The sequence below is a fragment of the Jaculus jaculus genome, chromosome 13 (genome assembly GCF_020740685.1).
Source record: "Jaculus jaculus isolate mJacJac1 chromosome 13, mJacJac1.mat.Y.cur, whole genome shotgun sequence".
In the NCBI taxonomy this organism is placed as follows: domain Eukaryota; kingdom Metazoa; phylum Chordata; class Mammalia; order Rodentia; family Dipodidae; genus Jaculus; species Jaculus jaculus.
In genome coordinates, this window is record NC_059114.1 from 64,849,207 (window position 1) to 64,872,279 (window position 23,073).

At 36.9% G+C, this 23,073-nt stretch overlaps 1 long non-coding RNA gene across 1 annotated transcript in view; it reads right to left on the reverse strand.

Annotated features, from left to right (window-relative positions):
• LOC123454119 overlaps positions 1–18,195 on the reverse strand; it is a 40,520-nt gene extending 22,325 nt beyond the window's left edge. The window contains exon 1 of the long non-coding RNA XR_006633165.1: positions 18,121–18,195. This is a non-coding gene — a long non-coding RNA (uncharacterized LOC123454119). The remainder of the gene's footprint in view (positions 1–18,120) is intronic.
• Between the last annotated feature and the right edge of the window lie 4,878 nt (positions 18,196–23,073).

Consider the following 23,073-nt stretch of genomic DNA (forward strand, 5'->3'; position numbering starts at 1 on the left):
CACTCTAGCCCAGGCTGACCTGGAATTCACTATATAGTTATGTAGTCTCAGGGTGGCTTCAAACTTACTGTGATCTTCCTAGCTCTGCCTCCCGAGTGCTGGGACTAAAGGTATGCACTTCCATGCCTGGCTTAAGAAAATAATTTTAAAAATCTATGAAACAAAAAGCAGGTTCTTTGAAGAAAAATAAACAAGATTAACAAACACCTGGCCAATTTGATCAACCAAAGAAAGGATAAGTGTCAAATTAACAAAATCAGAAATGAATAAGGAGAAATGACAACAGACATCAATGACATTGGAAAAATCATCAGGGCATACTTCCAAAGCCTCTATCCCACAAAATTGGATATTCTGGAAGAAATGGAAGAATTTCTAGATGCAAACTACCTACCAAAACAATACAGAGCAGATTAATCTCCAACATATACCTTTTACATACATGGAAATTTAAAAAGTGATCTAAACTTCCTCAAAAACAAAAGTCCAGAACCAGATGGCTTCTCAGCCAAATTCTATCAAACCTTCATTGAAAAAATGAAACCAGTTTGTCTCAAACTGTTTCACATAATTGTAGACCAGGTAATTCTTCCCAACTCCTTTCTTAATACTGGCATCACCCTAATACCAAAACCAGACAGAGGAAAGAAAACTATAGGCCTATGTACTTGATGAAAATAGATGCAATGATCATGAACAAAACCCTCACAAACCAAATTCAACAACACATCACAAGCCTTATCCACCTTGATGAACTAGGCTTCAACAGAGGGATGCAGGGATGGTTCAACATATGGAAATCGCTCAATGTTAATACACCATATAAATAACCTTAACCAAAAAAATCACATTACCATTTCAATTGTTGCCAACTACGTCTTTGACAAAATATAATATTTCATTATCAAAATGCTGCAAAGAATAGGCATGGAGGGTTTATACCTCAACACAATAAAGGCTAAATATAAAGCACCCATAGATCAAATAATACTTAATGGGGAAAGACTCAAGTGATCAAGTAACTACAGCTACTTGATTTTAGTGCATACCTTTTCATTGCCAAGTTCCCACTAATCTTGGAGTATAAGAGGGTCTTAACCCATTAAATTCTCTCTAAATTAATCACTCTTACCCATTTAAGCTGAGCTGACCTCACTCTCCATTGGAGAATCTGCTTCTCTTTTACAGACAGGAGTGGAACCTTAGGAGATAAACAACCCATCACACTGCAGCCCAGCTCCAGCTGAAACCACAGAGGAATTGTCAAAGTGAGTAAGAGTGTTGCTTTCTCAGTGATCCCATCACTAAAATAGAGTTAAATGCACCCAACATGGCTCAGGGAATTTTGCAGATGAGGGGGTGGAAAGATTGTTAGAGCAACAAATTGGGACATTATGCAAAGAGTCATTGCCTCTCCCCCATAACTGAATGCTGCCCCTACAATGCATGATTCACAGTCCCCATGGGGATGACCTGCATCTTCAACAAGGAGGGCCCCTTTTGAAAAGAGGCAAGGGGCAAAATGAGGGAAAGGATGGTACCAACTTGTGTTGTTTAAAAAGTAACTATGTCCATAAATAAAAATAAATTAATTAAAAGTCTCTCCATGGGCTGCAGAGATGGCTTTGCAGTTAAGGCATTTGTGCTTAAGCCTAAGGACCCAGGTTCAATTCCCCAGTACCCACATAAGCCGGATGCACAATTTGGCACATGTATCAGGAGTTTGTTTGCAGTGGCTGAAGGCCCTGGCATGCCCATTATATCTATCCGTCATGCTCTCTCTCTCTCTCTTTCTAGATCTCTTAAATAAATTAATTAATAAAATAAATATTTTATAAAATAACGCTTAACATGAACAAATAATATTTGATGCAGTTTCTCTTTGAAAACTGTCAAAAAAATTGAAACTGAGCTTCTAAATTTATAATAAAAATCATGGTCACTGCATATTTGAGTGACAATTTTCATTCCTTCAACTGTTACATCTTACTTTTAACCTTCTGGTGAGCAGGTTTCCATGCACACAATGTCATCACAGCTAGTACTCTGATAGTATGCACTCACAAATAATCATAAGTCAATCACACTATTCAGTTTCCCCAAAGTGGCAGTATTCTTCAAAGTTATTTGGATAGATGTTCTCATTAATCAAATTAGTCTACAAACATTATCAAGAACATGATATGAAATTAAGTGGTCAATCATCCCAGTAATATAAAATAATATTAACTATTTTGAAGAAAATCTCAGTAGGAAGTTAGTGTCAGCTCCATTTTAACTTAAAATAAGGTGAAGAAGTGAATTCTCCAGTTCTGGACAATTCTTGGCAATAGTTCCTATTATCTTTTCTAGGAAAAGTTAAGCTATAATCATTAATTTTATTAGATCAATAATTATTCATAAAAGTCTGTATAATTTATTTCAAGTGTTTTTTTTTTTTTTAAATCCACTTTACTACAGATCTTAGCCCTGATTTCTCTAACATGGGCAGAAGGGACGTCTGACTTGTTGACAAGCAAAGAGCATTGACACCAAATATTAAAAGCAAAATCCTCTAGAGAACAAAAATATTTAGGAAAGTAGAAGTTGTAATTAAAAATCCCATAACTATTCATGGTACAGACCAAAATTGGGTAGTTAGAGGTTGGCAGGTTTGATTATTTATCTTGGTCAAAATTAAGAACAAAAGGAAAGGAAAAGGAAGAAAATTGAGAAGAAGGGAGGCAGTAAGAAAGGGAAGAAGGGAATGAGGGAAGGGGAGGGGAGAAGGGAGGGAGAAAAAGAGGGATGGAAGAAGGGATAAAGAGTGGGAAGAAGGGAGGAAAGGAGTATTTAAACAATGATAAATTTGCTACCAAATCGTATGATAAAGACATTCCCATTTTAGCCTATTGTGATAGGGCACATCTATATTCCCAGTAACTCAGAGGCTGAGGTGGGAAAATTATGAGTTTGAAGCCAGCTGAGACCACTTTGTGAAATACTGTTTTTAGAAAACGTATTTTAATAGTCACGTAATCTACAGTGCATTCTAAAACATCCATAACATTCTTTCTATCTCAGTTGTATTCTGCATCTGTAAATTCTGTCAAGTAAAATAAGCAATTAGGTACAACATTTACAAACTTTGCTAAATACCCTTTTTTACTTTATAGTCTTTAATTGTTCTCACTGTATTCAAGAGAAAACTCTCAAACATTGTGATAGTGATCATTGCTTTGGAGTAGGGTGGGCCACTTCCATGGCATATTTGGTGTATTTTATAAGCCTGCCCTATGTAATTCAATCATACCAGAATATAGGAAACTTCATTTATACATCAAATTGTCATTAATAATTATTAGCTTTGATAAATCTAATACATGTAAATAATTAATTTTAAGTAAAATCTAATACTTGGTAACTCCAAATGGCTTTTTAATTGACCTATTCCCAATCATGTTAACAAACAAAAGAAATGTTAGCAACATAAATACAGTCTTTTAAGAGGGACAATTCTTAAAACATCATGAATTGGCATTAACCAGTTTTAATCCTAGCTTTTCTTTATCATTTTTCGCATTTATTCAACAAACATTCATCAAGCTTCTCCTATTGTCAGACCTTGAGCTGACAATGAGAGAAAACTCCACACCTGCCCCTAAGGAATGATCTGGTGATGCATTTGTCCTTCTTTCCTTTAAAGAGGAAACCCTAATATCTGATCCAGCAATGCCTAATGTGTAGCAAAGAGTGCTATGGACAGATGCTCTTCTACTTTTGATGGGGCTTTATCTACTGAGAAATAAAACTTGTGCCAATTACTGAACTCTGACTGTATTCAAATTTAGCACACAGTACCCATATTATCACAATCAAAATCAGCTCTACTACTAGAATGATGAACATAATTATTTTCTTCTGCCCCAAAGGTTACATTATTTTATTTTTTTTTGCTACAATAATTGTATTGGATGTACCCTCCTATGTCAGACCTTACTACCCATTTTACTGATTAGCTGATAAGACCCAGGTAATCTCTTTTATTTGTGTACAGATAAATTCTAGCACACTGTTTCACAGATAATAGCCATTTAATTTGGTGGAGTAACCTGGTTTAAAATTTTTATTATAATATTTTTCTCATTTATTCCATTGGCATAGATAAGAAATATTCTTATTATAATATGAAATATTACCAAAGTAGTGCTGGTTTACTTATCTTCATTGAGACAACTCCTTAAAAAATACAGCATTTGATTGTTTGGTTTTTATTTATTTTTTAAAAGTTATTTTAGAGAGAAAGAGATAAGGATAGACAGAATGAACACACCAGGGCCTCCGGCAACTGCAAACAAATTCCAGATGCATGTGCTTCTTTGTGCATCTGGCTTTATTTGGGTGCTAAGAAATCATACCTGGGTCCTTTGACTTTGCCAGCAAGCACCTTAACTGCTAAGCTATCTCTCCAGCTCTGACTGTTTGGTTCTGGTCTTAACATGAAATATCACCTTCCACTTTATTAATTTAAATCTTTTGATATTCCCAATTAAAAAATATTCCCAATATTGTTATATTTTAATAAAAGGATGCATATAAAACATGTGTATATTACCTATAAAGAGAACAAAAGGGGGACTAGCTATTCACCTATCTTGTAAAAGTTGTGACTTTCTGCAGAGTGGGATTGAAAGTTGACTTCCTAATTAGAAACATAAATACTATTTGTAGTTTCAGGAAGAATATTTATTAATTTTGCTTTAAATACTAAAATTTTATATCTAATAAAAATAAATTTTAATAAAAAGCAGAACTTCTGTTTGTAAAGAACAAAAATACTTCAGAACAGAATTTCACCACTGCATTGTGAGTATATTAAGATTCATCTCTTACATGAGCAATTCAATCCCTTAGTGTGGGTCCAAGAAGAGCCTACTATATGTCAAATTTTGAGAAAATGCTATACATTTCAAATGCATTTCTTTAATTTTGAAAAGATTGCTTCTTTAAAAAAATTATTTATTTATTTGAGAGTGACAAACAAAAAGAGGCAGATAGAGAGAGAGAGAGAGAGAGAGAATGGGGCCAGGGCCTCCAGCCACTGTAAATGAACTCCAGGTGCATGCGCCCCCTTGTGCATCTGACTAACGTGGGTCCTGGGGAATCAAGCCTCGAACCGGGGTGCTAAGGCTTCACAGGCAAGAGCTTAACTGCTAATCTATTTCTCCAGCCCAGATTGCTTCTTTTGCCCTGTTGCTCACATATAGTAATGCTCAAAAAATAATATGAAACTAATATATTATAATTCATTTTATTTGGGTTCATTTAAAAATTGTTAGTGAAAAGCCTTCTGAGAGAATATTCTTCCCAACAATTTCCAAAGCACTCACTTTCACAATCCAAACAGTGGTTTAAAATTCCAGATCAGCAACAACATGTGTTTAGACTGAGAAATTAAAACACATTTCAAACCAAATATTTCAAAATCAATTTCTTTCATGTTTACTCATCTATTCTTCAGTTCCGGGCTCTTTGTTTTTCTGAAACAGTTGACAGTTTTTCTTTTGGTATTGAATGACATAGGATTAGTCTGCCTCAGGGACCATGTGTTGTTCTATACCCTGTCATGACAATTCTGAGATCTTCAGAACTGCCTTCTGCGGTTTCTCGTTAAGGAAGAAAGGCATTCTCCATCAAGAGCTGAGCCTCAGAGATGCTGTCCATTTCGCATCCCGCATGACATGTGTCAAGCAGGATAGGATGTTTTCATCTCATTACATGTGGATATTCCTTGATGCTCTGGCAGAAGGAAAAGTAAGATCTCTTTAATTGGTGTTATTTTTTTCTTTTAATTTAGGCAGTGCTTATAAAAATGGACTCTAAATGGTAATTAACACTATAGATTTCTTCATTTTCTGTGTTACTACTGACATTTATAATCAAACTATAAATAAAAACAGTTCCGCTAATTATTTCTAACAACTGTAAGGTAAATAGTATTTCTACCCTTTTAAAAGTCCCATGAAAACAAAACAAAAAAAAAAAAAAGATGTCTTCACTTTGATTTTTAAAATCCCTTAATAAAGTCTTAGAAAGCTCAAAATAATATAAACCAAGTATACATAAAATGAGGGTGCAATGGATAACAGACAGTGCATGAATGCTGATTCAGTAAGGAAAGACTAAGAAACCCTTTCCAGCAGGCATTTGTACTAAATTACAAAAGAACTTAGTGACAAGTATTGGCAGAAAGGAATGTGCTGAAAGCTTGTCCTGAGTCTACTCTAGAATTTTTTTCTCCTCCAAGAAAAACATGTTAAATCAGCTTAACCACAAGTACATATTTTTGAAGTGAAAATAATCTCAAGATCGTATTGCATTCATAATAAAACAAAAGAATGAGGTTTACAACCAGGTCACTTAGACCTTTTTTTTCTTATCTCCTCCCTGTTTAAAAAGTGTGTATCACTCTCCCATTCTGCATGCTTACATTAGGTTTCACCCCCCACATATAACTTTCATACTGAGAGAAAGAGGAAATTGCTCCTCAGGAGTTGATCCACCTCATGGTGGCCTCTTTTGCCTAGAGGAGCACAACAGGCCTTAGCAAAATAAAAAAAGGAAGAAAAAAGAAAAAAAAAAAAGAAGGAGGAGAAGAAAAAAGAAAGCATCTCTTACTAGTCAGCATTCTTAAATCTGCTGAATCCACTATGCTTCAACACAATCTTCTTTGTAGTCTAGACTTTTCCCAGAAAATCAGCTTACTTAGCCATTCTGTTTCCTGTCATAATTATGTTTTCCATACCCACACAGAGAATCGCTATGCTTGTTCTTATTATACAAGGTCAGTTGTGTGGTTGATGCTTGCCATACTTCCTACAGAGAACCTCGAGGTGTTGGGGATGTTCACCATGATTGTAGGCAATGAGTCTACATGGAAAGCCATGTTTTAATATATGTATTTGTTGTACATGTAATTCATACTTTTCTTCAAACTACCAACTACTATTACTTTATGAGGTATCTATGACATGTGACCACAACTCATGATGCTCATGAGTCATGGAAAGATAACTGTATCTAAACACCAGCCAAACAATGCAACCAAGAGGTTGGAATCCTCTCCTGAGCTGCAAAAGAACCAACAAAAAGAGGATGAGCATTGTCATCTCCAATAAAAGCAAACATTAAGGATTCCCTGATGACATGCGTTAACTCCATATATACCGTGACAAGGGCAGGCTGAGCTGCCTAAAGAAAATGAAGTTTCATTGCCATGTGTCTGAAATAACTGTTGCTTTGTTCTTATAGTTGAGCTACAAATTTAGAAAAATACAAGCGCAGCCAGGCATGGTGGCGCACACCTTTAATCCCGGCACTATGGAGGCAGAGGTAGGGGGATTTCTGTGAGTTCAAGACCACCCTGAGACTACATTGTGAATTCCAGATCAGCCTGGGCTAGAAAGAGACCCTACCTCAAAAGAGAAAGAAAAGGAAAGAAAGAAAAGAAACAAAAAGAAAAATACAAAATGCAAAAAGGAAGAATGTATGTCTAGCATGTCCTGTGTATCCAAGGTATGCAAACCTTCCTTCTAGCAGAAAAAAAAAAAAAAGTTAAGCATTAGATATTTGATCCCAAGAGCATCATTTCTTCAAACATCTCCCTAAGCTGACTCAAACACACTCCCAAATTACTGATTTTTTTGTTTCTATTTCATAGTTCCAGTTACTGGATTTTGTTTTATAATTTCCTCCACATCTAATAGATGATACTACAGATACTGGGCATATATAACCCCATAACAAACAAGTTAGTCCTAAAACTTATGAAACCTTCCCTGATAAATGCAGGTAGTGTATATTCATTGATTCAACAAAACTAATGAGAAAAATACCAACAAACTAAAAATCATACATCATAGGGGATAGTAAAAAAAAAACCCACCACCATTCCAAAAGCTATGTGTAAATCATTTCTTGAAGCCATTTTACAGCCAAAAGTCATTATGGCAAAGATCAGTTCCAAGAAAGATAAAAATCTGGTAGAAGAATTAAATGGGCATTATTAATTATATCCTATGAGAATGATTTGGCTATTATAGATATTCAAGAAGCATGAAAATACTGACAAGGAGATTACATTTTATTAAAAGGATAAGAGAAGGTTAACAAAGGAATCAGTCAGTTGAAAAGAGTTTTCAAGTACTATGGCATTGAGCCAATATTTTAATTTTATCTTACTAGAGGAAAAGAAAACAAGATAAAATAAGAAGAATGTCATGAATAGCATGCTGCATAAACTTAAGAAATTCAGAGATAGTAATCTAACTATGTGCTTTATAACAAAGAAGAGGTACAGAGGCCAATTGGTTTGAATCTTAGTCTAGACATGGCTTCCTTTCCTTCCTTTCTTTTAAAAAAAAAAAAAATTGGTAAGGTTAAGAGGGACCTTATTGGATTAAGAGAAGGAACTTCAAAGTACCACGTGGAACATAGGAGGGGTTAGACAGCCCATGTGGTGGTAAAGATCCTCTTCCCACATCCTAGCCCAGACAGCCAGGCTACTATACTGGAAGGCCTACCAGGAAAGGGACCTGGATGTTTAGGCATCAGGAAATATGAACACCCAAGAAGAGGCCTTCCCTACCCAGTAAGCATTATTTATAATCTATTACAGTGGGCTTCACTCTCAGGCTAAGGTGAGTTCTGAGAGAGAGCTGATTGGTCTGGACTCAAGGAGCTGCCTCAAGAAGAGGCCAGCCATAATCAAGTTTGAGATCATATTTACATCTTAATTCTCAAAAAGGGGAACCCCTTCCCAGGCAGGCACTTAGGTTGTCAATGGGAAAACAGATCTAGGGAACCCCTTGAGGCAAGAGATAAGGAGAGGAGAGATCCTTCTCTGAACTCTAGCAAATTGGAGATTTTAAGGACAAATTTAAGAACATTTTTGCTTTTCATGTTCCGGGCCCAGGCATTCTAAACTGCATCAATCCCATCTCTGGAGAAGCATCCCTAACTGCCATTAGGGAATTGGGGCAATAATTGATCTTGCTTTTTTGATCTGAGTGGAGTCATTGGGAATGGCAGTTGGGAAAATTCTTCAGTGGGTCTAACTGAGAATATCCTAACGTACATTGGTGAAACGTATGAGGACAGTCATGGAAGAAACTGTTGAGATGAAAGACTAAAAGCAAGGAGTTAAGAGGGAGTGGGTACCCAGCAAAGGTCTTTAGGTTTCCCATTCTGGTAGACCTTTTGGCTTTGGAGGGCAATCGAAGGAACCCAGGTAGATGGAGTTAGATTGTCTCAGAACCACCTGAGTGTAAGGTGACTGTAAGAAGAGATAAAATAGCAGTAACTTCAGTACACAAGGTCCTGAAATTAATAGTTACTGTTACTAGAAATAATAGGCATATTTTCTTTCATCATGAAGATCTAAAAAATCTATTTTTAGAGCTATTTACCAAATGGTGTCTAACATGACCTGAATCTTTTCTTGTAAATCTTGTAAAGCAGATGGAACATTAGTGGAATTATCATGAATATATTCCTGATAATGGCACACATATCACTCTGGGCTGTGGTGAGGATGTCTAAACCCATGTGAGTTTGTATAATTGTCCTCTTTATCATTTGAACCTCAGAATTCGGAAGATAAATTCTCGGAGCAGTATCGTTTTAAAACTTCTGTGTATATTTAGTGAGATTTGCTATATACCAAATGACATCTTCTAAGCAGTAGATGGAACAGAAACAAAGGAAGCTAAATGATTGTGCTCATGAAAAACTCTTTTGGTCCATTGGTGTTTGAATATGGATAAGTTGGCAGGGCAGTCTGGGGTTTTTAGTCATCACTTCTGCATCCAAAGAAATCTAAGAGTTCACCTTACAATCAGGGTGTGGCTTTCTTGACATACAGAACTAAGTGGTTTGTGTTTTATTCCATCAGAACCTCAAACAAGGAATGTTTCTCAACATTGAATGCTAGGCCTTGACTGTGTTGCTAGAAGGCTACTATGGAAGTAAGAAAGATTTTGTGTGAAAGAGACAAAAGTTGATGGAGAAGTAAATCTGGTTGTTGATGCAAGATTAATAACCTGGATATTGGTATAAATAGAAGGTTATCAATAGAATAAAAATATAATCCCTTATTTAACTTTAGATAGAAGCCCAACATTTGGGTGCTCCTATATTCTCAAATCTTTATAACAAATCTTCAATTAATAAAAATTAGAAGACTAATATAAATCAAATATAATTGGACACTATATGTGTTGATCACTTATTATTATGAACTTCAGTAATAAAAGAAAACCCTGCCATTATATATAATTATATAACAGATTACTTTTGCCAAATGTAATTTATTCAAATTAAATTATTTCACTCTATCAACTGAGGAAGTTAGTAACTACCTATTTAGTTATCCAGAACAAAGGATTAGGAAGAGCTAAGCATGGTGAGTACCCAGATGGTTTTGTGGGCATAATTTTTCCATTCTCCTGCATGGCCAGCCTTGGGCTGTCCACGAATCTTCACAAAGGGGAAAAAATGAAAGGCATGCATAAAGGGACATGTATTAAGTGGAATATGCATTGATTTACATATTCACTCATTCATTGCCTAGAATTTATTTAAGACATGCTTTGTGACAAATTCAATTTGAAACTCTGGGTAAGTAAAAATGAAGAGGGAAAACATATTACTGTATTCAAAGAAAGCATGATTTAGTAAGGACAGTGGTCAATCAGGCCCAAGCAAGTATATGCTCTGTTATGGCAGAGTGGGAGGTGGGTTGAGGCAATGAAAGGGAGGAAGGTACGGAGTAGGTCATAAGCTTGTGCCCAGGGTAAAGACATACCCAAGTAATGCAGAAGGAGAAGTAGAGTACTTAGATGGAAAAGGAGAGGGAAGGAGATGTTAAAAAAAAAAAAAAAGAAAAAGAAAGGGCTGGAGAGATGGCTTAGCGGTTAAGCGCTTGCCTGTGAAGCCTAAGGACCCCGGTTCGAGGCTCGGTTCCCCAGGTCCCACGTTAGCCAGATGCACAAGGGGGCGCACGCGTCTGGAGTTCGTTTGCAGAGGCTGGAAGCCCTGGCGCGCCCATTCTCTCTCTCTCTCTCTATCTGTCTTTCTCTCTGTGTCTGTCGCTCTCAAACAAATAAATAAAAATTTAAAAAAAAAAAAGCTCAGTGGGATGAATAGAAGCCAAAAAACAGGATGAAAACTGAAACCATTTCAGAGAGACTTTAGAGCAAAGATTAGGAAATGGAAGGAAAGTTAAGCTATTGCAAGAAGGGGGCTAGTTAATGTGAGTGCTCTGATCTGTGGCATAGGCCAGCACTCAGACTTCAATAGTGGACATGAGAGTTGATAAGGATTCTACTTCAACAAAAGCTAATACAATCCTAATGCATTTTGCAGTTTTTTTAAAAAAAGATCACATTTTACACTCCTAAAATTGACTCACCTTAAATAATGTATGTATCTTACAACAATTTACAAAGGAATTCCTCATACTCCAAAAATCTTTCAGGTTTCCTTAAGGCATAATGAAATATTTTCATATTTAAAGAGTAGGCACTTATATTCCTTATGTTAATAGAGTTTAATACAGATATGTAGCTGAAGGTTCATAACTTTAATAGTATAGTAAAATTTTCTCTAGTTATGATACCAAATCACTGTTTTTTTAGCTTTAGTCAAAACAAATCACTATTAAAACATTGCATGCCTCAAGGATAAAAAAGAAACTATCACTTTTTACTGTTGTGCACTGTTTAGTAAGAAAGTCTGCATTAGCCCAGAGCATGCAAAGGCTGCATATGAAGGGACCCTTGACCACTCTCTTTACCACTCCCTGATTTCTAAAACTTATCACAAGTCTTAGTTTTATGGATAGGATCATTTTTCAGGAGCACAGTTCCACTTGTGAGGTTGTTGATATGCTGATTTTCTTTATTCAAAGTTCTAGAGCTGGAGAGATGGCTCAGTGGTTAAGGTGTTTGCCTGCAAAGCCTAACAACCCAGGTCTGATTCCCAAGTACCCATATAGGGCCAGACGCACAGTGGCGCATGTATCTGGAGTTTGCTTGAATTGCTGGAGGCCCTGGCACACCCATATATTCTCTCTCTCTCTCTCTCTCTCTCTCTCTCTCTCTCTCTCTTTCTCCCCTTGCAAATAAATAAAGAAAAAGAAAAAGAAATTGACCTCCCTGTTTCCATACCTAAAAAGTTTCTATGGTTGATATATTTCTTAAAACCATATAAAGAGGGCAGGAGAGATGGCTTAGCAGTTAAGCGCTTGCCTGTGAAGCCTAAGGACCCCAGCTCAAGGCTTGATTCCTCAGGACCTACGTTATTCAGATGCACAAGGGGGCGCACGCATCTGGAGTTCATTTGCAGTGGCTGGAGGTCCTAGTGCACCCATTCTCTCTCTCTCCTCTCTTCCTCTTTCTCTCTCTGCCTGTCATTATCTAATAAATAAATACATAAATAAACAAAATTTAATATTTTTTATTTTATTTATTTATTTGAGAGCGACAGACACAGAGAGGAAGACAGATAGAGGAAGAGAGAGAGAATGGGCGCGCCAGGGCTTCCAGCCTCTGCAAACGAACTCCAGACGCGTGCGCCCCCTTGTGCATCTGGCTAACGTGGGACCTGGGGAAGCGAGCCTCGAACCGGGGTCCGTGGGCTTCACAGGCAAGCGCTTAACTGCTAAGCCATCTCTCCAGCCCAATAAACAAAATTTTTAAAAAAGTAAAGTGGAGTATGCCTTGTGAGAGCATCAATGCACTTTACTTAAAAAAAACATATAAAGAGTTCTTTTCATATTTAATAACTGAAGGAATTTGAGGCTCAGAGCATTTGAATGGCCTACACATTTATGAATATTTAGCTTTCCAAAACTGACAAATAAAATCCAGGTCTCCTCAAAAAACAGTGCTTTTATACTTTTGTAATTTATGTTACTGCTACTTTGGGGTGCTGTATAATTGCTTGACAAAAAAAAAAAAAAATGCCATGACTCAACTATTGTCGTTTTCTCCTCTATAGATTCCATCCTGAACAACACTGTCATCAAACTAACATGCCTTCATCCCTCAAATGTGAGCGATGACAATGTCCTGCTAATAACACAGTGTTCAGATCTGTTATCTCCTTATTACCCCACCATTGTTGGCCTAAGTTAGTTAGTGCTACTTTCCTTGATTTTGATTAAAATTTCCTTGCTTCTAGTTACTCTCCTTTACTCTCATTTCCTACTTACTTTAGAATGAACTTATATTTCTATTTCTGATCATGGTCTGCCAGCTTCAAGTGCTGCAGTGGCTCATCACTGCATTGAGGATGTGCATCCAGGAGTCTACCACAGAAAAGCCTTCCCACCATACCCTGCACCCAGCCTGAGGGTAGTTTCCTCAACATGGCATGGTTTCACTTGCCTATGTTGTAAGCTCTCCTTAGAAAGCCCTTCTCCTCCTTATTCATGTGGCTAGCTTACTCTCACCTCTGGATACATGCTCAGGAGAAAGTTTCCCTGAACAGTCAGTACTGTCACTGCTCCAACATCTAGAGAAGTTAGGGACCTTATTTCTGAGTTCCCAAAGCTCTGGGGGCATAGTCATGGCCCATTTCCAATGACTTGAAAACATAAATTTATGTGGATATCTCTGCCACTGATCTTTAAGTTTCTAAAGGCAGAAACCCACTTTCATCTCTGTCTCACTAGAAGCCTAGCATAGTACCTAGAACATTTTTTGCTTAATAATTGAAGAAATGATTGGAAAAAAATAAATATATTAATGAACAAATAAACAAAAATAAATATATATATTAAGGAATTCCTATAAGACCAATATATGAAAATACAACTAGTCTATGAGAAATGATTTTGTTACACGGGCAACATAGATAACATAAATCTATGAAGTTCAAAATAGAAATATGCTAATGAATGAGAATTGTTTTGTGAGATCTTTGGTAGTGAATTACACATGCATTTTAATACTTTTGCTTCTTTTGAAGATGTTGTTATCCTCAACACAAAAATGTACAGTTTTGACCATGTAATTCCACTTCCACCTCCTTTGAGGAACTAATGAGATACCTGTTAAGAGTCAAATTGCTCATGTATACACAATGTGGGAGTTATCTCCCATGGCTGTTGCTGGCAGCAAGTAGTGAAAAATCCTTGTGCAGAATGTAGGAGCTGACAGCAAAAGATAATACTGAGAAGACAAATTCAATGGGTAAGAGATTCAGTCAAAAGAAACGGATGTGGCCCTCACCATTTCAACATCTGGCTGGCTGAATGTCACAGCAAGTCTTCCTCTGATCTTTTTAGTGACCTTTTCAAATACTAATTAGTTTTTTTTTAACGTTCTATGAATACAAATACATGTTTGTCATTGCCCTTTATATAGTGCATTATAAGGCATTAGGAAAGCAAAATAAATTTGATAGTAAAGTTTTAATTGTGCAGCTTTTGCATATACATAAATAGGCAATGAAAAACCTTCTCAGCAGGTGCACTATGAAATGAAGAGATTTTCATGAATAATTCATTTTTATTATAAAAAGCACTTCTGGTAAGATACAATTTGCAATAACGTTTTTCAAGAGAGATCAGTGAAAACCTGAAGCTGTCATTGTCCATTTGTTTTAGTTCAGATTCTAAAGGTCACCTACTTGACACAAAACAAACAGAAGATGCCCTTTTCCTTTCCCCGTGCCAGCATGCTGTGCTCCACAGTTTCTAACCTAAAATATCTTGGAAACCATAAAGGCAAGGAATTTTATGTCACCTCATAAAAGTTTATGCTACCTCAGAAAAAAATAAAAATTCATAAAACTTCCCCCATATATCAAGTTTAATAGAATTCTATATAAGTTAGAAACCATCTCAGAACCTCCTGCTATAAAATATCCAGAAGAAATTATATAAAAGCACTATCTTCCCCTACTCAGATTCAAATCATGGTCCTCCGTATGCTGTCATTAAGAATACCATGGCTTGATCTGGCTGTGGTGGCCCATGCCTCTATTCCCAGTACTCCATAAACTAAGGTAAAAGATGCTAAATGCAAAACCTGCCAGGAAGTACATAGTAAGAATTTGTCTCAAAACAAAATACAAACAAAAAGAATCATACGGTCTTTTTGTCCTAAGAAAACCATTATGAAAATAATACAGTGCTGCATGCAAAAGACCATTTCATAACCAAGATCATACTTACAAAACAGACAACAGATAATCAATTCATTTCTAAGAAAGGAAATGAGTAGCATTAAAGGTTCTGGGACAACATTTTTAGAGCTATAAAATTAAGCTAAGCATTGGAGTCAAGAATCATGTGTAAAACACCTTTACTATGGTCTATGGTTGACCGGGACAGTAGAACTACTATTTCTGAAGTCTCTTCTGTGAAAAGTACATTTGGGTTAGAGGTGATAGATTCCACACTATATGCCAAATGTAATAAGGATATGTTCTTTCAATTTTTTATTTGTAGGGAGTAAAATAAAACATAAAAATTTATAATAGACATACTCTGAGTTTTACTTCTAAATATTAATTTTGGATATATGATATTCCTTTACTCTTTATCTAATATAAAAGCATTTTCTTACAAAACAGCTTAACTATTTTTAATCTCAGATATTACTTATTAACCACATAAAAATTGAGCCTTGGGCTAGAGAGATGGCTTATCAGTTAAGGCACTTGCCTGAGAAGCTTGATGACCCAGGTTTGATTCCCCAGTGCCCATGAAAAGCCAGTTGCACAAGGTGGCACATGCATCTGGCATTCATTTGCAGTGGCTACATGCCCTGACATGTCCATTCTTTTTCTCTTTTTACCTATCTCTCTCAAATTAATAAATAATATTTTTAATTGAGCCTTAACATTTGCTGGCTAATTGTACAGACAGAAACCTTAAAAGATGAAGAATCTTTTCCATGACATCAAAAGAGAGAGATTAGACTTTTATCAAAAGAAGAAAAAGAATATATTCAGTAATGTGTTAAAAGCAGTTCATATCATTACTTCATATTTGACTCATTGGCCTGATTGAGATATGCAACCATGAAGATGTGGAAATATGTTTGAAGTTCTGCTTTCCTGGAGGTTGTGAGGCCACAGTAGTCACCCACACTGTCTCAGGTAGAGGCAGTATGGACTGAAAGCAGTTTTGGAAATTCTGTGTTCTGAATTAGTTTTCCATTAACAGTCATTTCAAATAATGTGAACCACCTATCTCCTCCAGGAAACATGCTGCCCTTGTCTTCAGCTCCATGTCCTCTATGGGATATTCTATTTCACTTTCACATTGTTTTCAGCCTCAGAGGATGCTCTCCCAACACTGGGCCCTCAAACTCCTCCTCCTGCTTTGACAGCATCATCAAAAGTACTATTGACAGAGTACAGTTTAGAAGCAGCTTCTAGAAATGTCTCCCTTTTTCTCTAATATTTTATGCTTCTGCACATGGGTACTTTCTCCAGTGTTTGATTCTGAAAGAAAACCAACAATTCAATAAATTATTGCATCCTCAACTTCCTATACCTTCTCTTTTTATCCTTCATGTATTCTGGCTTCTTGGAAAATAAGTCTTTAGGATCCCATCAACCTGTTTTCCACCCCTACAAATTCAGATTACAACTCCATTATAAAAATAAATAAATAAGTAAACCTTAAGACAAGCTTCACCCCTGAAACCTTTGCTTTATCCCACCCACATTCTTCATGCTTTGGACTCAGAGTATTTTGTGAGTAAAAATTTCCTCAAATTTTATCTTATTCACCTTTGTAACACTGAGTACAAAGCTATATTGTGCAGAGAACAGTAGCTATGGTGGCAAAATAAATAAGGAAGTTAAGTGAACATTTACAACTTTACAATGGAAAAATATAACCTAGCAGGCCATGGTGACACATGCCTCTAGTCCCAACACTTAGGAGACCGAAGTAGATGGATCACTATCAGTTTGAGGCTAGCCTAGAGCTACAGAGTGAGACCCTACCTTAAAAAAAGACATATGTAAATAATCGATAAGTCAGTAAATGTTATAGACATGACTTTATAAATATAAAATGTTCCAGGAAAGTAGCAGCTTTTAAGATTTCATGGGTTTATTTTCACTCTCACACGACTTTTAATGGGCAAACTTTTAAAACTCAACTTTAATTGTCAACACTTCTATTAAGTTACAGCAGCAAGAAATTAACACATTATTGAAAATACTTCTGGACATGCTTAATAGTGTTCAGAGGTTATCTCTCTTTTTTCTTTGAATTCAGCTAAATATTTATTGCCTTCTAAAAAATAACTAAAACTATCTTTAAGTAGAATGATCAGTTGATGCTTAAAACATTTTAATCTTTGTCATTACATGATGCCTTTTGTTAGTATAATTACTCAGCCTTTTCAATGATTTCTTTTATACAAAGAAATTTGTTTCTATATATGACAAATTATGGATTAACATCTATATGATACCCTTAAATACTACTAGGCATGTTACCGCATCCATTCTAATTTTCCCTTTTTCACATTTGTAACTCTTCTCTGACAGTAAGAATCTTAGTTAGATAGCATTCGATATTTTTTTAACTACTTGAGAGACAGAAATAGAAGATGGACATGCCAGGACCTCTTGCCACTGCAAACTGCAGCTTCATGAACCAGTAAGTGCATATGGCTCTACATGGGTTCTGAGGAACTGAACCTAGGCCATCAGGCTTTGTAAGAAAATGCCTTTAATTGCAGAACCATCTCCCTAGCCCTCCAGATCACTCAAAATATATTTAATATAGTTACTTATTTGACCACTCTACCAGTATGTTTTATGAAATGCTCACAAAATACCCAAGGTTAGAGGTTTACAAAAGAAAAGATAAGACAAGAGAGAGAGAGGAAAGGAGGAAGGAAGGAGAAAAAAAGAAAAAGAAAAAGAAAGGAAGGAAGGAGAGAGAGAGAAAGAAAGAAAAAGAAAGAAAGAAAGAAAGAAAGAAAGAAAGAAAGAAAGAAAGAAAGAAGAAAGAAAGAAAGAAAGAAAGAAAGAAAGAAAGAAAGAAAGAAAGAAAGAAAGAAAGAAAGGAAAAGAGAGAGAGAGAAAGAAGAAAAGAAAGTTTACTTGTTTGTTTTGGAGGCTGAAGGAGCAAGATCAGGAAGTCCCATCTGTCTGGTGCTGGTCTTCATGAAATGAATTCATGGGAAGACAGAGAGCTCACATGATAAGACAGAAACAAGACTGGGCAGTGGACAGGCTCACTTTGCTATTACAATCTACACACAAAAGTAGAGGTGTGGAATACTGGGGCAGAAAAACCTGTTTAGTGATCTCTGAGAATGGAGAGAGGAAACTAACATTTCATGACCCCTCTTGTGTGTCAACTCTCTCCCAATCATTTCTCTAGGCTTACCTAATTTCACAAGCACAAAATTCTATTAGTATTTTGTTGTGTACTTGAACAGTCTCACAAAAACCTGGAGCACTTCTTCCATGAGCATGTAAAACTCCCATTTGTTTTTACAGTTACTGAAGTTGTTCATCAGAGAGAAAGAGAGGAGAGAGAGAGAGGAGAGAGAGAGAGAGAGAGAGAGAGAGAGATAATGTAGGAATTCCACATGTGCTGCTTTAAATTAGGTCCACCAACTGGAAGAATAAATGTTGAACCCACAGGTTAGAGGACTGGAAGCAATGTCAGGTGGTAATTGTTACTCTTCCTTCTGTATGCAATTATTCAGCCTAGAAAGAAGTAGCAACAGCCATTGCCTGAATTATAACAATTATACAATAATTTGGGAAATTAGATATAGGGGATATTGGAACAATGATATCTTCACAAGTTTTTTATAAGTCTAAAATACTTCCAAAATACAAGAATTAATTTTTGAAAGGGCAGTCAATAGGCTGGGCATGTGGATCACTATTAGAATGATGCCTAATATTTGTGAGGACATAGGATCTGTACTAAGCACTGAAAGAAGAATTGGCATTTATTCTACTCTAGGACATGATAAGGAAAAAAATTGCTATCTTTAAACCTAGTAAATTAACTCTGACATTCTTTCCGCCCCCTCTTCCGCAAGATTTCCCTGAGCCATGTTGGGTTCATTTTTGGTCTGCTTCAGTGCTGAGGTGTTGGGGGCCTCTGAGGCTTTGGCTCTCTGATTTGGTAGGAGTTGATTTTTCTCTGCGTTGATCTCCTTCCCCTTTGTGCTGGTATCCGGTTCACAGGAAAACATCACCCTTGCTTATTTCGCTAGTTGTCCTTAGTTTCAGTTGGGCCTTTTTGAGGTATGTTGGGGCAGCTCTCTTCTTAGGATCTGCATCTATCTGGAAAAGAGAAGCAGATTCTCCAACGGAGAGTAAGTTAGCACCCGGAAAATTGAGATAACACTTACTTTTTTGATAGACAGTTTGATAGGTGTAGGCCCTCTTATACCCCGTGATTAATGGTAGCTTGATATTGGAGAGTGGGCTTGTGTTTGGGTATGGTTCTGACTTGTTTCCCAGCTCCAGCTAAGGGTCTAGTACCACTGAATGGATCAGTTAGCCAAATCAAGAGCAATTGATTCCTCACCATGGCTGTGTACCACTATTGCACTTGTGTGGGCATCACATCCAGTTATTTGTTGCTAATTAGGTTAAACAATGTGTTGCTTGGACAGATCTTGGTCATTTCCCCCAGTCGCCTATGTAGTGCCTTCTGGCACTAGACACGCTGACTGTCTGGGGACTGACTCTCTCCTGGCTTCCAGCCACAAAAAAACATTTATCCTATCGTTCATAAGCAAATTGTACCTTAAGTGATTTGGATAAATTTGAAGTATATTAGCTTGGCTAGGCTGAATAAAATTTCCTAAAATTATCTTTCCATATGATTTCGGGTGGAGTGGGCCACAAGATAATACAAAGCCTCAAATGGCCCTTGCCCTGCTGGAGTTGTTACCTGGCATCAGTCTGTTTTAAAAATCAGTATAGGGGCTGGAGAGATGGCTTAGCGGTTAAGCACTTGCCTGTGTAGCCTAAGGACTCCGGTTCGAGGCTCGGTTCCCCAGGTCCCACGTTAGCCAGATGCACAAGGGGATGCACGCATCTGGAGTTCGTTTGCAGTGGCTGGAAGCCCTGGCATGCCCATTCTCTCTCTCTCCCTCTATCTGTCTTTCTCCCTGTGTCTGTCGCTCTCAAATAAATAAATAAAATATGAACAAAAAATATAAAAAAAAATCAGTATAGTACAGGTAGTGAGTTCTAGCTATGGCTAAATATCAACAAGATACTTACATATAGCAAACTAGTACTGTAAGGAAAAATTGAAAAAGAACTCTAAAGAGAGACATAGTGAGTAAGACCCAAGAATTTTTTTTTCCTTTTACTGACAGCTTCCATAGTTACAATAAACCATGATAATTCCCTCCCCTCACCGACTTTCCCCTTCACAAATCTACACTCCATCATATGCCCGCCCTCTCTCCATTAGTCTCTCTTTGATTTTGATGTCCTCATCTTTTTCTCCTATTCTGAGGGACTTGTGAAGATAGTGCTAGGCACTGTGATGTCATGGATGTCAAGGCTAATTTTCGCCTGGATGACTGCAATGTAAGTAGTACTACCCTTCCTTCGGCTCTTAAATTCTTCCCGCCACCTCTTCCGCAATGGACCTGAGCGTTGGCAGGTGTGATAGGGATGTTTCAATGCTGAAAATTCCTCAGTCATGACTTCTCAGCACTACGGTGCCTCTTGGGTCCTCCCAGTGGTCACCGCCATCTGAAAACAGAAGCTTCTCTAACCAAAATTGAGAGTAGCATTAATATATGGAATGAACATTAAGTAAAACACTTATAGGGTAGTTTGGTGAGCATAATGTATGCATTTAGCCAGACAAGAGCAGGCATTGCACTCCTAATGTTCATGACCTCCCTTACCATAGGCTTTTGGTTAGGTTTTCAGCACCAGGCTTATATTCCCTCCCACAGAGCAGGCTCCTTGTACAATTAGAGAGCAATTGGTTTTCCCCATAACAGACATGCCACTATTGCACCCATTGGCTCATTTGGCCTGGCTGGCTGAAGTTGAGGCTTGCAGCACCCACTATTTACAACACTGATGGCTTCTGTCTCCCATATGGCTGCAGCCAGTGCAGCTTTTTGCAGTTTTCTGCAAAAGGTTTTCAGGTCAGCCCCAGTTTGATTTCTCAGTGACCTTGCAGCTCAGGCATGTGGACTCTTCAATAATAGGGTCTTACCATCTATTCCTTGTGGGAAACATAAAAACTTCACAATAGTCTGTACTGTTTTGGGGCATCAAGGACTCCCCTGGCCAACAACTATGGCTTCTGGGTGTGCCGTTATCCAAATAAGTAGGTTACTATGTAGCTTATTCACAATATCCTGAATTCTGATTACTGCTCACCCCATATTCCTTTTACTCAATCTCTTCCCTGACCTCACCTAGGCCATTCCACCCATGGTAATTTGTCCATCTATTTACATATATATAGTACCATCCTGTTAAGTGTACTCCTCTCCTCCCTCCCTTATAGCACTTTTCTAGATTATTAGCTTCTGCTACCAATTTTTATTCCAACTCACACACAAGTCTGAACATGTGTAACTGGGATCCACATATGAGAGAAAAATATGTGATCTTTGGCTTTCTGGACCTGGGTTATATCACTAAATGTAATCCTTTCCAGATCCATCCATTTCCTTGCAAATTTCATAATTCATTTTTCTTCACAGTTGAATAGAATTCCATTCTGTGAATGTGCCACATTGTCATTATCCATTCATCTGTTATGGGACATCTAGGCTGGTTCTATTTACTAGCTATTGTGAATAGAGCAACAATAAACATTGTTGTACAAGTATCTCTAAGATAGTAAGAAGAGTCCTTAGGATATATGCCTAGGAGTGCTATAGCTGGGTCATATGGTAAATCTATTTTTAGCTGTCTCAGGAACCTCCACACTGATTTCCACAATGGCTGTACCAGACTACATCCCCACCAAGAGTGTAAAAGAGTTCCTCTTTTTCTGCATCCTCATCAGAATTTATTGTCATTTGTTTCCTTGATGATAGCCATTCTGAAAGAAGTGAGATGGGATCTCAAAGTAGTTTTAATTTGCATTTCCCTGATGGTTAAGCATGTAGAACAGTTTTGTACAAGTTTATATGCCGAATGTATTTTCTTGTGTGAGAATTCTCTATTTAGTTCCATAGTCCACTTTTAATTATTTTTTTTATTTCTTATTGTTTAGATTTTTCAGTTCTTTATATATTCTGGATATTAATGTTCTATTGGATTATAGCTGGAAAACATTTTCTCCCATTCTGTAGGTTGTCTCTTTGCTCTTTTCACAGTATCCTTTGCCTTACAAAAGTATTGTAATTTCATGAGATCACATTGGTTGATTAGTGGTTTTATTTTCTGAGCAATGGAGTTATATTGAGAAAGTCATTGCCTATGCCAATATGTTGAAGAGTTTCCCCTACTTTTTCCTCTAGAAGTTGCAGAGTTTCAGGTCTGATAGTAAGGTCCCTGATCCATTTGGACTTGATTCTTGTGCATAGATAGAGACAAGTATCTATTTTTATCCTTCTACATATAGATATCTAGCTTTCCAGCACCATTTGTTAAAGAGACTATGTATTCCCCAGTGAATGTTTTTTGGAGTTTTTGTCAAAATTCAGATTGATGTAGCTGCCTGGATTAATATCTGGGTTCTCTATTCTGTTCCATTGATCTACATGTCTATCTATGTGCAAGTACCAGCCTGTTTTTGTTACTATGACTTTTTAATACAGCTTAAAATTGGGTATGGCAATTTTGCCAGCAATATTTTTGTTGCTCAAAATTGTTTTGGCTGTTGGGGGGGGGCGTTGTGCTTCCAAGTGAATATTAGGATATTTTTTCTATTTCTGTGAAGAGTGCCAATGTAATTTTAATGGGAATTGCATTAAATGTGTAGATTGCTTTTGGTAATATTGACATTTCACAATATTGGTTTTTCCAATGCAAGGACATGGGATGGATGTCTTTCCATTTACTTGTGTCTTCTACAATTTCTCCCTTGAGAGT